The following is an 11,636-nucleotide window of genomic DNA, read 5'->3' as shown; positions in this document are numbered from 1 at the left end:
CTCCTGCCCATTGCTAGGCTCCAGACCCCCCCTCGACCCAGTAGGATAAGTGGTTTGGAAAATGGATGGATGGATCTGAAAGGGGACACTGCCTTAGATCATTTATGGCGAGTATTGCTCCATTTTTGAATTGGACTGAGGGTCCCAATATGATATTCCTTTATGGGGCCCTAGCAACTCCCCTGCTTACCCTTGACTGAGACCCTCCCCCACTGAATGGATAAATTCTCTCTTAATACCAAGAATATTTTTGATAGAATCGACTGGGAATACATATGAGCTGTGATGAAACATGACCCAAAGTCATGTGGAGCATCAGGTACAAATGTCACTTCCATTTTAGTTTGCACATGCATGAGAAAATTACACCTTTGCACAAATGCTATTTAATATATTTTATAATCACTCATGTCCATCCCCATCATCAATTACTTATTAGCTGTTATATGGAATTTATACTTTCCATCTTGTAATTCAAAAATCACAGAATTGTAAATTTGTCATTGCATGTGGGACATAGGGCCCTGTCAGGAACGGGGGGACAGCTTTTAGGATGATTCCAGAGTGACAGGGGGCCCTGTAAACTTTAAAACATAACTGGATTGGTCTAGGTTGGAGACCCAGTCTGATCTTTATGAGTCCCAAAATCTCTAGCCAGGGGGCTTTTAGGATGATTACAGAGTGATAGGGGGCCCTGTAAACTTTGATTGGATTGGTTGGGTTGGGGACCCAGTATGATATTCATGGGCCCCAAAGTCTCCAGCCACGCTCCTAGTGGGGGATACCTGGTTATATTTGTGTTTAGGCTTGTTTGTGCTAAATACACTGGTGGGATATTTAAATAATGTAAGCATTGTGTATGACAGTATGTGGTTTATTGTGATATTTAAAACTATTGATAGAACTGATACATTTGTATCCTGGGTATAATGTTAAACTGCACCCAGCCCTGCAGGTGGTCCTCCAACTTGCAGGGAAACAATTTCTTTGTGCGTTGGAGACGAGATTGGCACTCCAGCCACCTTAAAACAACTCACAACTGATCGATTTACACGAGCGTGATACTTTTCTGCTCTTCGTGGGTATAGCTCTGTTGCAGCTGCCCAGAGGAAGACTGCACACACCATGAAGGGGATGAGGGAAAATCTTCGGGAGCCCCATCCCCAGGCAAGTCAAAACCATTGGAGAGCCAATAGCGTTAGGCCTGTTGGGGATCAAGGCTGGTGTCGTGCTGAGGTGTCGCCTACTGCATGGCAGCACTTGGGTCCCAGTTTGAGGCGACACATCCGGGGAGATGTGTGGAATGTCTCATCTCTCCAGCAAGATGACCCTGTTGGAGATGATCTTCCTATGCCTTCGAGGGAGCTTCGTAAACTTTTTGGTGGCAGACTGGGGGGTGGCCACCTCTCTGTAGAGGGGTATACCTACTTTTGGTCTGGTCGGACTGACGGCTGCCATACTCCAATAGCTGTTGCTGTAGCGGATCGGCTCCTTCTGATGGTGTTTGATGTTACTCCTTTCAAGGACCGTATCATGAGACTGTTAGGTTGAAGAAACTGTTATTAATCATTTTGTTATCATTCCTGTATGATTAGCTATGAGTGTAAATATGTATATACATTATTTTGTCTTCTTCTAACCTCATACTCTAGATTATATTAATAATAGTATTTAGCTTGCACGTACCCTGAGTATGTGCTCAACAGCTGTACACTTAGGTAAAAAACTTTTCTTGTTCTCACCTCCCTATTCTGCATGACTCTTGCGCCTCCCACTGACTATAAATAAAGGAGCCAAGGGGAACCACCCTTTGTAACACATTCTGCTGTAGTTTGCATTGCAGAGAGTGTGGGTACCCTTGCAAGTAAAAACTATAAAGTGTGTTGTCTCAATAAAAGGTGGAGTTGGGGTGGAAACGCCGGGCGCTTTCCCCAACAGAGACTCAGGCTAAGGCACTCCCTGGGAGTCTCCTCTGTTGTTTCAGTGTATGCTCTGATCGCGGTGAGTGATCCCTCATTGAGGGAGATATTTTACTCGCAACTTAGCTTGGTGGTTGAAGGGTGCCCACCAGGTGACACTCATCATGGGTAACTTCAATCCGACCACTAGCACTGACAGGGATGGCTATGAGGATTGTGTCAGTCCCCATGGATCTGGAGACTGGGGTGAAAGTGGCTCCACGTTCCCTGACTTTGTGGTCGCTGGATCCTGGTTGACGCCACATGGAGGGGACAGCGCCTCTGGGCCATATATGTCTACGCTCCAGTGGAGGCCTCGTCCCGTATAACTCTCTTTGAAGAGTTGTCCCCGTTCTGTGTCACAGATCGACACTTGATTTTAGGAGGGGACTTTAACATCTCGTTGGAGGGTAGACAGGATGTCAGCTCAGGGCATTTTCGCCATTTTATTCGTTCCTTTAAACTTGTTGACGGTTTTAAAACATGCAACCCCAGCATGCCGGGCTTCACCTGGATTAATAGTCACGGAGCCAGCAGCCGCATCGACTACATTTTAGCTTCACCCCCCGTTGCTTTTAAAAAGGTGTCCCTCTCCCCACAGTGGCCCACTGACCATCTGGCAGTGGAGGCCACTGTCTCCATAGACGTCCCTGTATATGGGGGCGGCTATTGGAAAATGAACCTGCAGATCCTGGAGGAGAGAGATTTTAGACACCTTTTTTTAGATCACTTCTCCGAGTGGCAGAAGGACAAGCCTACCTTCCCCTCCGTGGCCGAATGGTGGGAGAGTGTGAAGGACAGGATCCGAACCTTCTCCATGCAGTACAGCAAGCAGCGCAGGATGGAGAAGAAGTTCTCCATTCTGCGGCTGGAGAGAAGGTTGCGGGATGAATACGCCGCTCACAACAACGGGGGCACCATCAACCACGTGTGGCTGCTTGACATAAAGGGTGAGCTGAGGTGCCTGCATGAACAGGCTGCCTCGGCCCAAATGCTCCGCGACAAAATATTTGATGTGGAAAATAATGAAAAGTGCAATTCTTTTTTTTCCCACAGAGCCAGGGAAGCCCGGGAGGAGAAGAGCTTAAGCTCTCTCCGTGCCTCAAATGGCAATATAGTCACGGATACATCAGACATGCTGGAGGTTGCTAAATTGTTTTACCTTAACCTTTTTAATGTTAGGGATACGGACCCGGTTGCTGGGGAGCGCTTCCTAGATAACATCTCACCTTGTCTTCCCAGTGACATCCGGGACGGCTTAGAAGCCCCCATCACCTTGGCCGAGCTGACCGCAGTGCTTGGCAAGATGAACCGCCGCAAGATACCTGGCCTTGATGGGCTCCCGGTGGAATTTTATTCCACTTTTTGGGATGTCCTTGGGCCGGAATTACTGCAGGCTGTAGAGGCCGTTCAGTGCCGGGGTTTGTTCACTAGGAGCATGAGGTCGGGGGTCCTCTCATTGTTGCACAAGAAGGGCGATCGGGCCGACCTTGGCAACTGGAGGCCCCTGACCATGCTTTGTGTAGACACAAAGCTCATCGCAAAGACCCTTACCGAACGCCTGAAGAAGGCCATGGCTCATCTGGTTCACAGCGACCAGACGTGTGGAGTACCGGGTCGATCGGCGACGTGGAATCTCCACCTCATCCGCGACGCCATCGCCTGGGTGGAGGATAGGAACCTCCCTCTCCTGCTGGTCAGCTTGGACCAGGAGAAAGCCTTCGACCGGGTAGATCACCGCTTCCTGTTCAAAGTATTGGGTAAGTTTGGCTTCGGGCCCAATTACCTGGGGTGGTTACACACTTTGTATAACGAAGTTGGGAGCCATGTTGTTATCAATGGCTTCCAGAGTGATTTGGTGCCCCAGCGGAGTGGAGTGAGGCAGGGATGTCCCCTCTCCCCCCTCCTTTACGCGCTCTATATAGAGCCACTGGCGTGCGCCATTCGCACCCACCCCGGGGTCGATGGCCTTCTTATCCCAGGAAGTCGGGGGACAACTGTTAAACTGACCCAGTATGCAGACGACACCACGCTTTTCGTCTGCTCGGATCAGTCTCTCGGTCATGCCTTGAGCCTCGTTCACGCGTTCGGTTGGGCCTCTGGCGCGACGCTCAACCTCAGTAAGTCGGTGGCCAAGTATTTCGGCAGCTGGAAGGCGAGGGAGGACGTTGCAGGTGGTCTCACCCTCTGTAACGGACCTGTCAAAGTTTTGGGGGTCAACTTCCTTTCGGATGGTGCCGCCCGGTTGAACTGGGAGGAGCGGTTGGCAATCGCCAGGCGGAAGATCGGACTGTGGAAGTCCAGGTCCTTGTCCTTCCAAGGTAAGGTTTTAGCCTTAAAAGTGGATATTCTTCCCACCCTGCTCTACCTTGCACATGTGTACCCTTTGCCCCGCTTCATGCGGAGGGGCCTGACGAGGGATGTTTTTAACCTCGTCTGGGGGGGCAGGTACGAGTACGTGCGTAGGGAAGTGATGTATCTCGGAAAGGACAGTGGGGGGAGGGACGTTATTGACTTTCCTCTCAAGCTTGACTGCCTGTTCTTCTCGCAGCTCTGCACACGCCTGGCAGCTCCCCTCGAGCACCCCCATCAGCACTTTGTGTGTCTGTGGCTGGCTCTCCCCATGAGACGCCTGGTGGCGTCGTGGACCAACCTCGGCCCCAAGGCTGAGACCCTGCCGTTCCACTACAGCCACGCTGTCAAGTGGAGTAAGTCTATTCCGGCAGGTGTCAAGACAGAGGCCCTGACCAAGCACAGAGCGCTTTACAAGGCTTTGCTTGGTCATAGGGAGACTCGGGCCATGTTGGGCCTGGAGGAAGGCACATGGGTGAGAATCCAGCCTAAGGGTTTGGATCACAGGCTGCAGGACCTGAACTGGCAGTGCCTTCATGGTAAGCTGCCAGTCAGGGACGTCTTGCCCAGGCATAAGCTGACCAGGCCCGAGTGCAGCGAGGATGAGACCATCAAGCACGTGTTTTGGGACTGCGGGCATGCACAGAGAGTCTGGGGGTTGGTAGCGGGCCTGTGTGAACATGTAGACCCGCAGCCCGGTCTGACCTACGACAAGGTGTTGAAGGGGTGGGACCCCAACCTCCATAACCCCTTTGGCCCCTGGATGTGGCTGCTGGTCAGCATTACCAAGCGAGAGCTTTGGAATGCCAGGACCGCGCTCATCCGCAGAGGGGTTCGTCTGGAGGCACAAGGGGTATTCCGCAAAATCCGGGCCGATTTGGGTTTCAGGATGGAGACCGACGTCATCCAACGGGGCTACCACGAGGCCAAGGAGAGGTGGAAGGGCCTCTTTTGGCTTTAGCCCCGTTTCATTTAGGTGGTGATGCTCCATCCTACAGGGTCGACATGACGCACTGTCCTGAAGCACACAGGAGGTACTTTGGGTTTTAGGTAAGTGTGCTTTGTTTTTTGTGCGTGTATGGTGTTTGAAATATTCTTTTTAATTAACTGCATGTACTGAAATTGTGCACGGCTGTGGTTGGTCACTTTTAGCACTTTTATGTATTAACATGAACTGTATTTATTAACATTTTATTCTATGTGCTGTGCCATGTCTGTGATTAACCAGTTTCTTAGCCCGAAGTAATTGATTTTAGGTGTCTTAGGATTGTGTATAACCCTGTTTTAACCCGACCCTTGTGCCGAGGCCTGAGGTCTACGGGTCTGTTCCTTTTTTAAGGTTTTAATATTTTAATGGCTTGCATTTGAGGTGACATTTTAATTATGTTAATGGACATATGATTGTAATCAGATTTTAAAGTGTGTATATGTATCACTTGTTTTTACTGTTACGTTTTGTTTATATTATAGTGAATGGTTCTGTGATATGTTATTTGTTTAATATTGATTTAAATGTTTTCTAACTAATTATTGATGTTATTGGCACTGATATGTATTATATGGGCAAAATCTCTACCATCATGATTAATCCTGAATGTAGTGATTAGTGTTTTAGCAGGAAAAGGTTGTTTTAAGCTCATTGTTGACAGTGTATATTTTAAAAGGTGTTTTTTTTTATTGTGTGAATTTAAATGTGCAGAACTGTTTAATAAAGCATAGAAAAAAAATCTGTTATCAGTTTAATATCTGATACGTCCCCCATGGAGGGGACCACATATTAATCGGATTTTTGGAACAGGGAGCCGGAAGTGGGGCTTGCCCCGTCCGCTCCACGCATCGACCCGGTATTGCAGTGTTTCTGGGAACGGTGCACCTATACTCCCCCCTGCTGTTGAAATACAGAGCCGATCGGTTTTCCGCTTGTCAGACCGAGAGCCTGCGCCGCTTGCCAGGCGATTAGCCGCTTCCCTCCGTTTGTCTTTTTTTTTTTTTTTTTTAAGCACGGTCAGGATTGGAATGGCTCAAGGTAAGATAGAATAGGAAAAGGTAGCATAGGAACGGCTAAGGTAAGATAGAATAAGATAAGGTAGCATAGGAACAGCTAAGGTATGATAGGACCGGCTAAGATAAGATATGATTAGGTAGGATAGGAACGGGTATAGTAAGATAGAATAGGATGTGGTAGGATAAGAATGGCTAAGATATGATAGAATAGTATAGTATAAGGTAGGATAGGAATGGCTAAAGGTAAGATAGAATGGGATAAGGTAGGATAGGAACGGCTAAGGTAAGATAGAATGGGATAAGGTGCGATAGCAACAGCTGAGGTATGATAAGAACATAAGAACATAAGAACTATACAAACGAGAGGAGGCCATTCGGCCCATCAAGCTCGCTTGGGGAGAACTAAACTAATAGCTCAGAGTCGTTAAAATCTTATCTAGCTCTGATTTAAAGGAACCCAAGGATTCAGCTTGCACTACATTATCAGGAAGGCTATTCCATACTCTGACTACACGCTGTGTAAAGAAGTGCTTCCTTAAATCCAGCTTGAAATGTTCTCCCGCTAATTTCCACCTATGGCCACAAGTTCGTGTATTTAAACTAATGCTGAAGTAACTATTTGGTTGAACAGCATCCAAACCTGTTAGAATCTTATATACATGGATCATGTCCCCCCTCAGTCTCCTTTGCTTGAGACTGAACAGATTTAGCTCAAGTAACCGTTCCTCGTATGACATTCCTCTAAGACCAGGAATCATTTTTGTGGCCCTACGCTGCACCTTTTCTAAGGCCACAATGTCCTTTTTAAGATATGGTGACCAAACCTGCACACAATATTCTAGGTGAGGTCTCACCAAGGAATTGTATAATCTTAGCATTACCTCCCTTGACTTAAACTCCACACACCTGGAGATATACCCCAACATTCTATTGGCCTTTTATATTGCTTCCCCACACTGGCGAGAATGGGACATGGAAGCATCAACATACACACCAAGGTCTTTCTCATGATCAGCTACCTTTATTTCAGTGACACCCATGAAATACCTGTACTTTATATTTCTGCTCCCCAGATGGAGTACCTTACATTTATCGACGTTAAATTTCATCTGCCAGGTATCGGCCCAGTCACTAATTAAATCAAGATCCCGCTGTAGCTGCTGAGCCGCTAATTCAGTATCTGCTACACCACCCACCTTGGTGTCATCTGCAAATTTCACCAGTTTATTGTATATATTGGTATCCATATCATTTATGTAAATTAGGAACAATAGTGGTCCTAAAATCGAACCCTGCGGTACCCCACTATGAACGCAAGCCCACTGTGACATTGTGCCTCTTATAACTACTCGCTGTTTCCTATCTGTTAACCAGTTATCAATCCAGGTCGCTACGGTACCTAAAATACCTGTCGCTTTGAGTTTAAGTAGGAGCCTCTTGTGGGGGACAACATCAAAAGCCTTATAGTAGATGACATCATAGGCCTTCTTATCATCAACTTCCTGAGTAGCTTCCTCAAAAAACTCCAACAGATTTGTTAAACAGGATCTACCTCTCCTAAATCCATGCTGGCTATCCCGCAAAATGTTATTGGAGTCCAGGTAATCTACCATTTTCTCTTTGATTATAGCCTCCATAACTTTACCAGTTATACAAGTTAGACTAATTGGCCTATAGTTTGACAAATTACTTCTATCCCCTTTTTTGAAAATGGGCGTTATGTTGGCATGCTTCCAATCAGAAGGTACCACACCTTCAGATAAGGATTTTTGAAAAAGTAAAGTTAAGGGTCGGCAAATAATATCCCTCATCTCTTTTAACACTATAGGTAAGATGCCATCAGGGCCCTGTGATTTATTTATTTTGAGCTTAGCTAGGCTTTGCAAAACATCAGCTTAAGTTATATATATATTAGTTATAGACGATGCTGGATCAGTAATAAGAACTGCTAAGTTACTAATGTCCTCAACAGTGAATACCCGTACAAAACTATCATTGAACTCATTTACTATATCAATGTTGTTTACAATAGTAAGACCCTGACTATCCTGCAGATTAGTAATTTCAAGTTTTAGAGCTCTTTTAAAGTTAAAATACTGGAATAAACTTTTAACGTCATCCTTAGCTTCCAATGCAGTCATCCTTTCGACATTTCTTTTAGCTCGTCTAATATTTTTTAACTCAGCCTGTAGACTTAGATATTTCTGCTTTATTCTGTCACCATCAGTTATTTTCCATTGCTGGAACAAAGCCCTTTTCCTCCTTACTTTATACTTTATATCCCTAGTAAACCACCTAGGTTGCAATTTCCTAGATTTATTCTTGCTGGAAACAGGTATGAAGTCCTCTTGCACTTGCAATAATGTGCTTTTAAAAAATTCCCAGGGCTCTTCAACAGTTTTATTATTTAACTCCATCCAATTCACAGTTTCTAGTTTTAGTCTCATACACCAGTGATTCCCAACCGGGGGTACGCGTACCCCTAGTGGTACGCGAGCACATTACAGGGGGTACGTGGAAAAAAATTTTATATTTAATTTCCCTGATGATGGGTAAATATTATCAGCCATTCCATTAGCTGTGCCCTGGTATAGAAAGAAAATCTATCTGGGATGTGTTGCTTAATGAATAACAAACCCAGCTTTTATCAATGAAAAGAGCAAAAAAAGACATAAACAACAACTACATGACGGAAAGACTAGAGCAGGGCTGTGCATCTGCACGACGCTCCGCTACCGACAGAGGGCATGAGAGAAAGTACAAGACAGACAAAAGTCACTGACGGGTCAAAGCAGCCACAGTCAAATATGGATAAATGGCTGAAACGTCCCGTTGCTCTGGATCCAGGAGAGGGTTCAGCAGACCCCAAGACACGCAAAATAGAAACCAAACGTAAACCTAGGCAGTACAATGACAATTATATTTTCTTCGGGTTCACTTCTACGTCTGCGGACCTGCCACAGCCTCAGTGCTTCTTTTGCGGGGAAATCCTAGCAAATAGCGCAATGAAGCCGGCCCATTTACAACGACATCAGAGCACCAAACACTCGGGAAGTATCGGTAAAACAGAGGCTTTTTACAAACGAAAGTTATCGGAATTTAGGTCAGGTCAGACTGTAATGATGAAAGCTACGTCTGTATCAAGCAAAGCACTGGAGGCATCATACGCCGTATCCCTGCTTGTGGCTAAGTCAAAAAAGCCACACTCAATTGTCGAAGAGCTCATTCTCCCTGCAGCTAGTGTTATGGCTGAAATTATGATTGACAAGAAAGCAGCTGACACACTAAAAAAAGTCCCCCTGTCGAACAACACTGTGTCCCGTCGGATCAACAATATGTCAGTTAATATTATTGGACAAGTGGTGAAGAAAATAAAACAAGCCGGTCAGTTCGCTTTGCAGCTGGATGAAATGACAGATGTGAGTGGAGATGCTCAGCTCCTGGCTTTCGTTCGTTACAAAGATGTGTCGGACATAAATGAGCATATTTTATTTTGTAAAAAGCTGCCAGGAAAGACAACCGGAGGAGAAATGTTCCAGGTTATAGACAGCTTTTTCAAAGAACATGATCTGCAGTGGAATACATGCAGCCACGTCTGTACTGATGGTGCGGCTGTGATGACGGGAAGCGGGAAGGGACTGTTCGGACACATCAAAAAGGTAAACAACGACATTAAATGGATGCACTGTATTATTCATCGTGAAGCACTCGCTAGTAAGAGGGTTTGTCCTGATTTATGTGCTGTTATGGATGATGCTGTGAAGATGATAAACTTCATCCAATCCCGACCACTGAATCATAGACTGTTTGAAACTCTCTGTCATGAGAATGGCGCAGAGCACGAACAGCTATTGCTCCACACAGACGTGCGCTGGCTTTCACACGGAAAAACGCTCCTGAGACTCTATGAGCTTCGCAATGAAGTTTTTATGTTCCTCAAGGAGCATCTGCATCCTCTTGCTGTGGTGTTTGAGGATGCAAACTGGGTGGCACGCCTTGCATATCTCGTTGATGTGTTTACCAAACTTAACGAGCTCAACCAATCACTTCAGGGGAAGGAGCCACACATCCTTAAAATGTATGACAGAGTGAAAGGATTCACTAAGAAGCTCGAACTATGGGAGAGGAAATGTGATGAGGGAGATGTGAGCTGTTTCCCACTACTTGATGCCCATCTTGCCACCACTGATGTTGCCCGGGGTCCAGTGGTCAAACTGGTGAAAGCACATCTGTCCAAACTCAGCATGTATTTTAGCCAGTATTTTCAGGACATTGAAAAAAATTCAGAAAGACTGGACTGGGTGAGGGACCCATTCATTGTGAGTGAGAGCAGCAGCAACCTTCATGCAAGGCTGCAGGAGCATCTCATGGATTTGTCATCTGACCGTGGGCTGAAAATAGCATTTGCTGAGAAGACATTGACTGAGTTTTGGTGTGATGTGGAGAAGGAATATCCTGAACTGGGAAAACATGCACTGTTTGAACTTTTACCTTTTGGTTCTACCTATATGTGTGAGGTGACCTTCTCAGCTTTGACACACATCAAAACCAAGCAGAGGAATAGACTGGATGTGGAGAACAGCCTGGTAACAGCTGTTTCCACACTGCCCCCAGATCTATCAGAGCTTATCAAAGATAAGCAAGCTCAGGTGTCTCATTAAACTAAACTAAGTTGAATGATGAAAACAAAGTAAAACTGATATGGTTATTTATTTTAGTGTTTTGCTCCTGATGTTCTAAGTTTAAATGTCTGTTTAAAGGGGACTCATTCAGCTTTTGTTATAACAAAGGGAGGTTTATTTACTTTTTTTTAAATTTAGTATTTATTTTCAGATTTATCATTCACTTTCGTGGCAACATATATATTTATGTTAAATTTAAACTGAAAAGAATAAAATGCCCAATAATTAAATGTTCAAGTTATGGAGATTTAATAAAATGTTTTAAATTTGATAATCAGTTGTACGTTCTACTTTTATTGAATCATCAACACATTTGACAAAGGGGGTACTTGTGGTATGAGAAAATCTCTCAGGGGGTACACAATTCAAAAAAGGTTGGGAAACACTGTCATACACCATACACTTAAAATCAGCCTTCCTAACATTATATATTTTTGATTTGGACTTAGCTCTTCGAACACTAAACTTAACCTCAAATTTGACCATGTTATGATCGCTACTGTCAAGTGTTCTAAAACATCTAATTTACCAATCCTGTCCTGGTTATTAGAGAGAACAAGATCAAGAATGGCATCTCCCCTGGTAGGGGTGTTAACAAACTGAGTAAAAAAACAATCCTGTACTAATTCCACCATCTCCA

At 45.2% G+C, this 11,636-nt stretch overlaps 1 pseudogene; it reads left to right on the top strand.

Annotated features, from left to right (window-relative positions):
* Nucleotides 1-5,978: 5,978 nt before the first annotated feature.
* Nucleotides 5,979-6,188, top strand: LOC125726081 (U2 spliceosomal RNA; annotated as a pseudogene).
* Nucleotides 6,189-11,636: the final 5,448 nt, after the last annotated feature.

The sequence above is a fragment of the Brienomyrus brachyistius genome, unplaced genomic scaffold (genome assembly GCF_023856365.1).
Source record: "Brienomyrus brachyistius isolate T26 unplaced genomic scaffold, BBRACH_0.4 scaffold69, whole genome shotgun sequence".
Classification (NCBI taxonomy): domain Eukaryota; kingdom Metazoa; phylum Chordata; class Actinopteri; order Osteoglossiformes; family Mormyridae; genus Brienomyrus; species Brienomyrus brachyistius.
This window is presented reverse-complemented; position numbering and strand designations above follow the sequence as displayed.